The sequence below is a fragment of the Abrus precatorius genome, unplaced genomic scaffold (genome assembly GCF_003935025.1).
Source record: "Abrus precatorius isolate BTA unplaced genomic scaffold, Abrus_2018 Scaffold6, whole genome shotgun sequence".
Taxonomy (NCBI): domain Eukaryota; kingdom Viridiplantae; phylum Streptophyta; class Magnoliopsida; order Fabales; family Fabaceae; genus Abrus; species Abrus precatorius.
In genome coordinates, this window is record NW_020874406.1 from 7,656,360 (window position 1) to 7,668,086 (window position 11,727).

At 35.9% G+C, this 11,727-nt stretch overlaps 1 non-coding gene across 1 annotated transcript; it reads right to left on the reverse strand.

Annotated features, from left to right (window-relative positions):
* Positions 1-7,974: 7,974 nt before the first annotated feature.
* Positions 7,975-8,081, reverse strand: LOC113870577. Its single transcript, XR_003505598.1, has one exon. It is a non-coding gene; the product is annotated as a small nucleolar RNA R71 (small nucleolar RNA).
* Positions 8,082-11,727: the final 3,646 nt, after the last annotated feature.

Consider the following 11,727-nt stretch of genomic DNA (forward strand, 5'->3'; position numbering starts at 1 on the left):
ATACACACTATGGCAAAAACCAATCATTGAAATAAATCGCAATTGTTATCAAACAAAAAGATTACATAAAATGTGCAAAAGATTCACCATAACTTTAGTTATGGATTTAGCTACTCATAATGAGATAGGAAGAGAAAACTATTGTAAGAAAATTCATATTCATTTGAAAGGAAAAAATAAAAATTAGAGAAACACTAAAGAGAAACAAATATGAAAAGAGTTTGTGCTCCAAGATGTGTTATTGATCACTCGTTTGGACTCTAGAAAGATATTTTTCGTTTTTACTAATGATCTCTGCTATAAAACACCTCCAACACTCATGTTGTATTAAGTGTGTAAGACTCTTTTTATAGAATGTATAATAAAAAAGATAATAGTTTGACCTCCAAAAAGATATGATTTATCTTGCAAAAAGGCATGTTTATCCCTAAAAATATATGACTTATCTATAAAGTGATATATAATTTTCTGTTGTCAAATTCAAATTTAAAATTTAAAATTCAATTTCAGAATCCACTCATTTTTAACAAATTTCCTTCATGATTTGATTTTTTTTTTAATCAAAGTTGTATTGTTACCACTTTCTACAATAAAATTAAGAGAAACTTAATCAATTTAAATGGTAAAATAACAATTTCAGTAGAAAAATAGGCTAAAATGTCATGGATAAAGTAACAAAATGACAGTTTATCAAACTCGTCAAACTTAAGCATTGCTTGTCCTTTAGTAACAAAAGTAGAAAATAGGAATGCATTAAATCTTATATCAAGGAACTCAAGGAATAAACACATGTAGCAAAAAAAAATATTTACCATATAGGAAATTTCATGTTGATAACCCAATAAAACTTAACTTTTTACTTATAAAGTATCTGTTGGATAGTTAATTTAACCGTATAATTAGGTAAAAAGAAAATTCACTCAATATTCTCTTATATTCTACCATAAGTTTACTCATAAACTTGTAAATTTCTACTAATTTGACTAATTATTCCAAGAATTAAAAGGTCTTTAGTTGGTTGTAGCTTGGCTAAAGATTTAAACACAAAGTCAGGTAAGTATAAGAAATGAAGGATACACAATGACTCAATTAACCTTTAAATCTATACAAGCAAACCTTTGAAAAAGTGTGTTTTATTTCTAAAATTTCTTTTTAACTTTACTACTTAATTTAATTCTTAGGCTTTATTTCTCTCTTTCTATTTTTTTGTTACTTTCTTTTTCATTTTTTTCCTTTTCTTTTTTAAGGCTTTCTACTCTTTTACTTTATTTTATTCCTCTTACTATCTTTATTGATTTTCCAAGGGTACCTATAAAACATATTACAATCAATATAAAGGTGTTAAAAAAATATCCCTAACATTATTAGGCTCAAAGGAACAACTAATTATAACAAAAATAAGAGGCTTTCAAATAAGAGTTTTGTTAACCTCAAGCCTTAGCCTTAGCCTTTAGAATTGATGATAAGCAGCTAATAATAGTAAAATTTATTAGAAATAGAAATATTTATTGTAATTTTATAATTTTAATACAATAACTATGTACTTTTTAAATAAAAATTTTCTATTTATAGATGCTTAAATTCAGCCCTAAGGACTAAGGTTAACAAAATCTTTCAAATAAAAACCATTGCCTTAATCATTTTCCTATTTTAACTAGTTCTATTTTGCCTTAATGAGGTTGCAAAACAAGTTCTAGAGTCTATGCAAATAGAGAAGTCACTTACAACAAAGAAAAGGAAAATAAATTATAATAATCATTTATTTGTCCTTTTAGGTTCAATTTCTCACTATTTCTGTCGCTAATTCAACATACACAAAATCACCCAACCCAACTCACCCAGAGCCTTTTTGCTACAGCGAAAATGCTCATGCAATACACACTTATCCTATATCTTAAACAATTCCAACCCAATCACAAGTCCACATCACATTTCAACCACATTATACATATATTTTTACGATTATATTCACATCAAAATTATCACACAATCAAATACACATTCAAACGTTAATTCACACATTCATATTAATATATCAATATATTGTTACAAAATTTGGGGCATTACAACTCTCTCCTCCTATAGGAAATTTTGTTCCCAAAATTCAACCAATCACACAAACAGTTCCGGATACAGTTCTTTCATTCTACTCTCCATTTCCCACATGACATCTCCCTTATCACTTTAGCTCCACATCACCTTCACTAATGAGATTTCCTTGCCCCTCAACTGTTTGACACAGTAATCCACAATCTTCACCGGGTATACATCATAGGACAAGTCCTCTCTTACTTGAACTGGGTCAAGATCGATCACGTGAGAAGGATCTGACACATACTTCCTGAGTTGAGATACATGAAACACTGAATGTAGATTTGAGAGATTCGGAGGTAGTGCTATCTGGTACGCTGTAAGACCAATTCTATTTAGCACTTCGAATGGTCCAATGAACTTAAGAGATAACTTTCGAGATTTCAGAGCTCTTCTAACTCCAGTTACAAGTGAGACCTTAAAAAATACATGGTCATTCACCTGGAACTCCAAAGGCTTCCTCCTCTTATTATAGTAGCTCTTCTGTCGATCTTGTGCAGCCTTCATCTTTTCTCTAATCATCTTGATTTGCACATTCTGTTTCTAAACCATATCTGGTGCACACAGAGTTGCCTCTCCAGTCTCATACCAACACAAGGGAGCTCTACACCTTCGTCTATACAAAGCTTCAAACGGTGTCATCCCAATGCTGGCGTAATAACTGTTGTTATATGTGAACTCTACCAATGGCAGACACTCTTCCCAAGTGCCTACTGCTCCATCACACAAGCACTGAATGGTTCTCTCTGTCTGACTATCAGTTTAAGGATGATATGCCGAATAAGTTTCAACTTAGTGTCCAACGCCCTCTGCAAGCTCTCCCAAAACCTTGAGGTAAATCTCGGATCTCTGTCAGATACCACACTAGTCGGCACTCTATGCAACTTGACTATTTCTCTCACATATAAGTCTGCGAGTCTCTCCAACTTATACTTCATGTTGATCGGGAGAAAGTGTACAGTCTTGGTCAATCGATTCACTATCACCTAAATGGCATCATGGTTGTTTCTGGTCTTCAGCAAACTCGAAACAAAATCCATGAAAATGCTGTACCACTTCCACTCAGGGATCTCTAATGGTTGCAACAACTCAAGTGGACGCTAGTACTCCACCTTTGCCTTTTGTCAAGTCAGATATCTAGCTACATATTTGGCCATATCCTTTTTCATTTCGTTCCACCAAAAGTTCTTATGGAAGTTTTGATACATCTTGGTCGCACCGGGGTGAAAACTCATTCTGCTCTTATGCGCCTCCTCAATTATCATCTGCTTTAACTCACCCACTTGAGGAATACACAGCCGGTCTTGGAGCTTGATGACCCCATTCTCATTACAATGGAACTCCAAGTCCTTTCCTCATTTTTCTGCCTAATCATATCTTGGAGGAAACATCTCCCTACTGCGCATCTCAGACATACACCAAGAAGTCGTTATGAATTGTCGTCATCTCAAGATACAAACTCCATGGCCTTACCTCCATAGCCAAGTTCATGTCCCAAAACTCCTCAATTAGCTCCATCTCTTTTACCATCATTGTTGCCACGTGCAATGATTTTCAGTTCAAAGCATCAACCACCACATTTGCCTTGCTAGAATAGTAAGACAAAGTGAAATCATAGTCTTTGAGGAATTCCATCCACCTTCTCTGCCTCATGTTAAGCTCTCTCTGCTCAAACAAGTATTTCAAACTCTTGTGGTCACTGAACACCTCGAACTTTGTTCCATAAAGGTAGTGCCTCCATACCTTAGGAGCAAATACCATTGCGGCTAACTCCAAATCATGCGTCAGATAGTTGACTTCATCCGGGCACAATTTCTTTGAGATATTGGCAACCACTCGCCTATCTTGCATCAGAACACACCCAAGTCCATGCCCAAACGTATCACAATATATATCAAACTTTCGATTTGGATCAAGAAAAACCAATACAGGTGTTGAAGTCAACTTCATCTTCAGCTTTAGGAAACTAGCTTCACACCTTCTGGTTCATTTAAATTCCTTCCCTTTGCAGATCAACTTCGTTAAGGGTAAAGTTATCTTTGAAAATCCTTCAATGAACTTTCTATAATAGCCCGTTAGTCCTAGAAAATTGTGAATCTCTGTCACACTCTTCGGCTTCGGCCATCAGGCTACTGCTTCCACCTTTGCAGGATCCACCATAATTTCATCTTTTGACACCACATGCCCCAATAACTGGATCTGGGACAGCCAGAACTCACACTTGGAGAACTTGGCTTACAACTGCCTCTCCCTTAAAATCTACAGAATGATCCTCAAGTGCTTGACATGCTATTCCTGAGTCTTCGAATAAATTAGAATGTCGTCAATGAACATCACTACAAACTTATCCAAAAACTCATGAAAAATTCTGTTCATGTAGTCCATGAACACAACAAGCGCATTTGTCACTCCAAATGGCATCACCAAATACTCATAGTGAGTATAACGCGTCCTGAATGTCGTCTTGGGTACATCCTCATCCTTCACCCTGATCTGATGATACCCCGATCTCAAATTAATCTTCGAGATTACTACTGGTCCATCAAGTCGTTGATTCTGGGAAGGGGATACTTGTTCTTGATCGTCACCTTGTTCAACTGTCTAAAATCAACGCACATCCTCATGCTCCCATCTTTCTTCTTCACCAAGAGCATTGGCGCTCCCTACGGTGATACACTTGTTCTCACAAACTACTTTTGTAACAAGTCTTCCACTTGCTTCTTGACCTCTGCCAACTCCATTGGTGACATCTGATATGATGCCACAGAAATCAAGCTTGCTCCCAGAATGAGGACAATAGCGAACTCTATCTCCCTCTCAAGCGGCAATTCAGAAACATTTTTAGGGAAGACTTCCAAGAAGTCTCTCACCATCGGGGATATACTTCGACTCCAATCTACTCTCGGCCTCCATTGAGAACATGGCCATAAAGGCCTTAGCATTTATTGTGTTCTCCCACGCACCTCGACTCATAAGCCTAGGGATTTCTGACATTGATGCACCAAAGATCAACGTCTTCTCTCTGCAATCCAGCAGCACATGGTTGGCAGCTAGCCAATCCATCCCCAAAATCACGTCTAATTGGGAAAGAGGCAAACAAATCAAGTCCACATCAAATTCCCTACCATGCATCATTACAGAGCACCCTAGACACACCCACGAAGTCCACATCACAAGATATATGACTGATTGCAACACACATATCCTATATCTCAAACAATTCCAACCCAATCACAAGTCCACATCACATTTCAACCACATTGTACATATATCTTCATGATTATATTCACATCCAAATCATCACACAATCAAATACACATTTAAACATCAATTCACACATTCATATTAATAAATCAATATATTGTTACAAAATTCAGGGCGTTACATCTCGCCCAGACAAGAAGGCACAAAGTGAAAGAGGAGCTCTTTATACCCATTCTCGCTCAGGCAAAAATATTACAAAAATTGGGGGTAACCATTGTTTGATGTTTTCGCCCAGGTGAAAATGGATCTCGCTTAAGCGAGTGTCTACTCGCTCAAGAGAGAATTCATGAGTTTTGAAAGGTATTTGAAATTTTCACTCTAAGACTTGCATTACAATTCAAGTCATCTTTTCTCTCACTTTCTCTCTAATCTCTCATCTTACTTTCTCAAAAAAAGCTTCTTTAAATCCCAAGCCTTCTTTGAATCTAAACTTGGACCTTCATTCTGATCGAATCCAAGTAAGTTTTTTAGAGCTTAGTTTTCCAACCTCTATTCTATTTTCTCAAAATTGCTCTCTCTTGTAGTATCTAGAAAGAACTTAGTCCATCGGACGATATCCTTCACAAATTTTCTTTCAAAACTTGCTTGAAAATATATGATTGAATGTTATTTAACTATTGTGAACAGTTGATGAGGTATGTTAGTTGGTTTGGAGTGATTGTACTATATTTTTGTAATGTATGTGATAAGGACTTAATTTGGAAGTGTTTTAAGTAAGCATGATCTTTTTAGTTGAATGATTGATAAGTCTATAATTAGGTCCTCTTTTATAGCCCATTTATTCATATTTGACATTTATTTGAATTGGGTTTTACACTAATTTAGTTGTTAATTACGCAGTTTGATATAAAGAGGCTGTAATTATATTTTGGGCGCATTTTGAGTCCAAATTGATGGAAGATTAGAGCTTCGCAGCAGTCAGCACGCCCAGACCCATTTAATAAGCACGAGAGTGCTTCGAGCCCATGCACGACCGTGCTTAAGGCCTTGCACGGCCGTGCTCATCTGCGAAAAGCCTAATAATGAAGAGTTTTTAGGGTTTTCAAACCTTATTAAATGAAGACCTGATGCACCATTGAAGAGATCTTTGGAAGGACCGTTTTTGACATCTTATCTTTGGCTTTGGAATACACCTCTCATCTTGTCTCTCTTGCACGGGATTCTTGGCACATGCTTGGCGAGACTTGAAGCTTCGAGCGACCGTACTTGAAGACTGAGAATAGATCTCATTCTAGTTTGTTTTTCTTTATGACTTTATTCATGAATGTTTTAGTTCTTTTCTTTAGCATGAGTAACTAAGTCCATAGCTAGGGCTATGAGAATTATTATTTATGAATTTATGGGATTTTGATGTTTGAATCTTAAATTGATTTCCATTATGTGATTATATTTTATCCTATTACGTTTCTTTCTTAATACTAATTATTTATATCGTTAGGCGACCGTACCTCGGTTAATTAATAGATCTATAGGGTAAAATGAGACAAAGGAATAGGTAGACCAAACCAATCTTTCTCTTTTAATCGTTATTAAATTAACAAGTTCATAAGTTCCTTAAGCTTTCTTAAATTGATGTCTTGCATGACCATTAAGGATGTTAATTTACAGAAAAGAATATTAATATTGCATGATCATTGGGTATTAATAGTTTTCATATAAATAATTGGTAATCACAAGGAAATTAGATTTAGAGCTAAATAGAAAATTAACATAAAGGATTGAATGAGAACACCTATACGCCCTAGGTTCCTCTCTGATAAGTTTAACCAAGACGTGCAGTGTATTCTTTCTTTTAGTTTTATAATTGATTTTATAAATTCTTATTTTTAATTAATTTCGTATCTTTGAAGCTTAAACAAATGAATTAGGAAATTCTTAGTAATTGAAAATTAATCCTTGTGAGATGATATTTCGGGAATTTAATTTAAGAACTTTTTATTACTTCTCGATGGGTACACTTGCCCTTCGAACAAGTTTTTGGTGTCGTTGCTGGGGATTGCTTTTTCAATTTTAAGAAAATCTTAAATTTAATTGATTTAAGCAATTTGTGTTTTATTTTATTTTGTTTTGTTTATTATTTTATTTTTTTATAATTTTCGTATTTATTTTATTTTAATTTTTTTTCATAGTTTCTTTTAATGTATGCTCACTCGTTTTAAGTGCTCTACAGCTTGTTTATTTGATCCAGAAATTAAGAGAACAGCGCGTAGACAAAGAAAAGAAGTGAGAAAGCAAAGAATGGCAAAGGGAAGAAGATCGATCCAAGATTACATGACACCCACTACCAGAGGCACTCCAGGAAGCATCGCGGCACCAAATGTGGAGGCTAACAATTTTGAATTGAAACCAGCACTAAAAACCATGGTCCAGAACTCTATACAGTTTGGAGGCATGCCTAATGAAGACCCCAATCTTCATCTGACAAAGTTCCTTCGATTGACGGATACCATCAAGTACAATGGAGTTTCCAACGATGCTATTTGACTCCGCCTTTTCCCCTTCTCAGTCTCTGAAAGGGTGAATACATGGTTTTCCTCACTCCCAGCCAATTCCATCAGAACTTGGAAGGATCTCACTCAACAATTCTTGGGAAAGTACTTTCCTCCATCAAGGTCCTCTAAGCTTATGACGGAGATATGTTGCTTCCAACAACATGAAGCTGAATCTTTATTTGAGGCATGGGAGCGATTTAGAGAGCTTTTGAGGAGATGTCCTCATCATGATTTTTCGACGTGGAGACAGGTGCAAATCTTTTATAGTGGCCTGTCAATCACTACCAGGGCTACAATTGATGCCGCAGCAGGAGGGTCCCTCTTAAGAAAAGATCCAGATGATGCATACAAACTAATAGATGAGATGACATCTTCTAGCTTTCAGTGGCACACTACTGACTTTTACGACATCAAGAGGAAAGAGACTGTCTCAGTCTACCAAGCAGATAGCAGCAATTCACTAATGAATCAAATGACAGCCCTTGCAAAGCAACTAGAAATTTTAATAAAGGCTCAAGACCAACCTATAAGAGCTCCTGCAAGCCCAGAATCTAAGCAAGAGGAGGCAAATTTCATGGGCAATCACAGTTCAGGGTGGAGGAGTAATCCTCCTAACTCTTGGGGGAATGACTTTGGAAACCAAAATTCAAGTGTTTATCGCCCTCCTCATATGCAAAGTCAGGGAGTAAGACCAGAAGGAAAAGAAGCTCCTAGATCTCAATCCAACTTTCAAGAACAAATGATGCAATATGTGCATTATTCTGATAAGAGGATGACAGAAATTGAATCCAAGTTGGACCAACATATTGAGAGAACTGATAAGAGGTTCGCTGAAGTTAAATCTGAAATACAAGCCAACTCTTCTAAAATGAGTTTACAACTGGAGCAAATTACAAACCTTCTGAGTCAAAAAGTGATGGGAACATTGCCATCTTAGCCTGAGCCTAATCCAAGGGAGCAATGCAATGCTATCACTCTTAGAAGTGGGAAGAAATTACAAGAATCGCAGAACAGAGGCACATGCACGCCCATGCTTATAGAGAAGCACGCCAATGTTGATTCTACATGCACGCCCGTGCTTACTGATGAGCACGCCCCTACTGAAACTGAAGCACGACCGTGCTTCTACAAGCATGTCCATGACAATGATAAGAGCACGGCCATGCATGACTATGAGCAAGGCCGTGCTTCAAGCGAGGAGCCTGAAAAAGAAAAGAAGGAAGAGCCTTTTGTTCAACCAAGGCCCTATGAGCCTAAGATACCTTTCTCACAGCGGTTGCAAGGTCACCCTCCTTATGACGAAGAGTTCCACAAGTTCTTAGACTTATTGGGCAAAGTTCACATCAATATGCCTTTCATTGATGCTATATCCAAAATGCCTAAATATACTAAATTTTTAAAGGAGATTTTGACCAATAAAAGAAAGCTGAAAGCACATGAAACTGTGAAGCTCACCCAGAAGTGCTCAGCTATAGTCCTTAAAAAGCTTCCACCTAAGCTTAAGGATGCAGAGAGTTTTACTATTCCTTGCATAATTGGAAAAACTCATATTGATAAGGCTTTATGTGATTTAGGAGCAAGTATTAATCTTATGCCTTATTCTGTTTTCAGGAAGCTTGGAATGCATAAACCTAAGCCAACCTTCATGTCACTTCAGCTGGCAGATAGGTCGATCACATACCTCAAAGGCATAATGGAGAATGTACTTGTAAAAGTTGAGGAGTTTATATTTCCGGCTGACTTCGTGGTACTTGACATGGAGGAAGATGATGATGTCGCCATCATATTAGGGAGACCATTCTTGGCCACTGCTAGGGCCATCATAGACATACAGGAAGGGAAGCTCACACTAAGGCTAGATGATAAGGAAGTTGTATTTCACGTTTTCAATTCTTTCAAGTACCCTTCTAGCCAAGAGTCTTGTCACTTTGTGAGCACTGTCAATGTTGCTTCTCCTCCTCCAATTTATGGGAAGCATGGAACCACAAGAAGAAGACCAAGGAGGAAGCAATATAAGAAGAAGAAAAGACAAAAGCTTAAAACATCCATTAATAAGCCTCCTGATTTAAAGCTTAAATTTTCTTCTCTTTATTCTAATCCTCATCTTATGAAAAAATTTTCTGATGTAATAGGTGTTGGGGAGACAAAGCTATTGGGGAGACAATTGCATAGCAAGGGAGACACCTCTGAGACTCATACCTTTTTCCCACCATGATTTAACAGGAACGTCAGGCTCGTGACGTTAAACAAGCACTCCCAGGAGGCAACCTATTTCTTTTATTTTATTTTATTTTATTTTTTTATTTATTTTAATTTTTCTATTGTTCTTTTATTTGCAGAATAAAGAATAAGCATATTGAAAGACTACAAGAACTGAGTTGATTGTTCTCGCACACACTTTTGAGCTCTGATCTGAAAGCACGCCCGTGCTCGTACCATACACGGTCGTGCATTAAGTCGCAAGGGCATGCTTACGTTTTCAGCATGGTTGTGCTCCCTCACCCGAAGCCATCACACCAAGAACTATCAGGGAACCTCTTTCCTTTTATTTAATTGCCCTTTTTGCATGCTTTTAATTTGATTGCTTTCAAACATTGAGGACAATGTTTCGCTTTAAGTATGGGGGAGTAGTTCATAGTTATATGATTGATATTGCATGTTATTGAGTAAAATGCCTATGCTATTTTTTATGATAATTTAAAACTTTTTCCCTCATGGAACCCAATTTTTCCAGATAGAAGAGCATGTTGAGTAATTGTTATTGGCATTATACTTTCATTAGGAAACTAATAATTAGCTAGATTCTTTACTGTTATACTCTACATTAAACTTTAACCCACAGATGTGAGTTTTGAGCCTTAAAGCGGATTTTTATTTTAATTTAATTGTACCCTTTCCTTATTTTTTTGTGTGATTATCTCCTTAGGATTTGTATTCTAGAACTTGACTTGTAATCGACTTAAGACTTCTCTTTTTAATTGCATGTTTTAATGTGATTGAGGCATAATAGGATTTTTATTCTTGGCCTTCAGCATGTTTGAGATACAACTATTTTGATGACCTTGAGTTTATGAATGGAGCAATTGAGTTGTTGAATTGTTTGATAAATTCTTCTCTATATCTCTCATATGCAAAAAAAGAAGAAGAAGAAAGTATGAAAAAGAAAATAAAAAATAGAAAAAAAAAGAGAAAAGAAAAAAAAGGGTTATATATGATTGAAAGGAGAGAGGAGTAAAGATACTGTTCATATACAAAAATATAAAAATTACTCTAAGAGCTTTATTTGTAAACTTAGGGGATGTTTATAATTTTTATAATTTATTACCCCTTTATATTCTCTTTCTTTCATTTATCTCACCTCAAATTATTATAATCTCTTGGTCACATTATAACCTGATAAAGACATCATGATTTTTACTTGCATTTAATTTATCTAGTGGAGAGTTGGTTTATAGTCAAGCCTATGGTAGTACACTCTTCTTTAGGAGAATTGAGTGATATCTTAATTGTCCCTTAGTGAGAGAGGAAAGTAGAGTACCTTAGTTTGATGTTTGAGTGAAAAGTATGGAAATATAAGATTCTAATTGGGAATCCTTTTGATTGCTTATGCTCAGTGATATTACTCTTGTTACTCTCTTTATCTCCGTTGTTTCGGGTTCCTTGTGTGATATTATGTTTTAAGTTATTATGTTATTATTTTAACTCGCACTTTGCTTGAGGACAAGCAAACAGATAAGTATGGGGGAGTTGATAAGTCTGTAATTAAGCCCTCTTTTATAGCCCATTTATTCATATTTGACATTTATTTGAATTGGGTTTTACACTAATTTAGTTGTTAATTACGCAGTTTGATATAAAGAGGCTGTAATTATATTTTGGG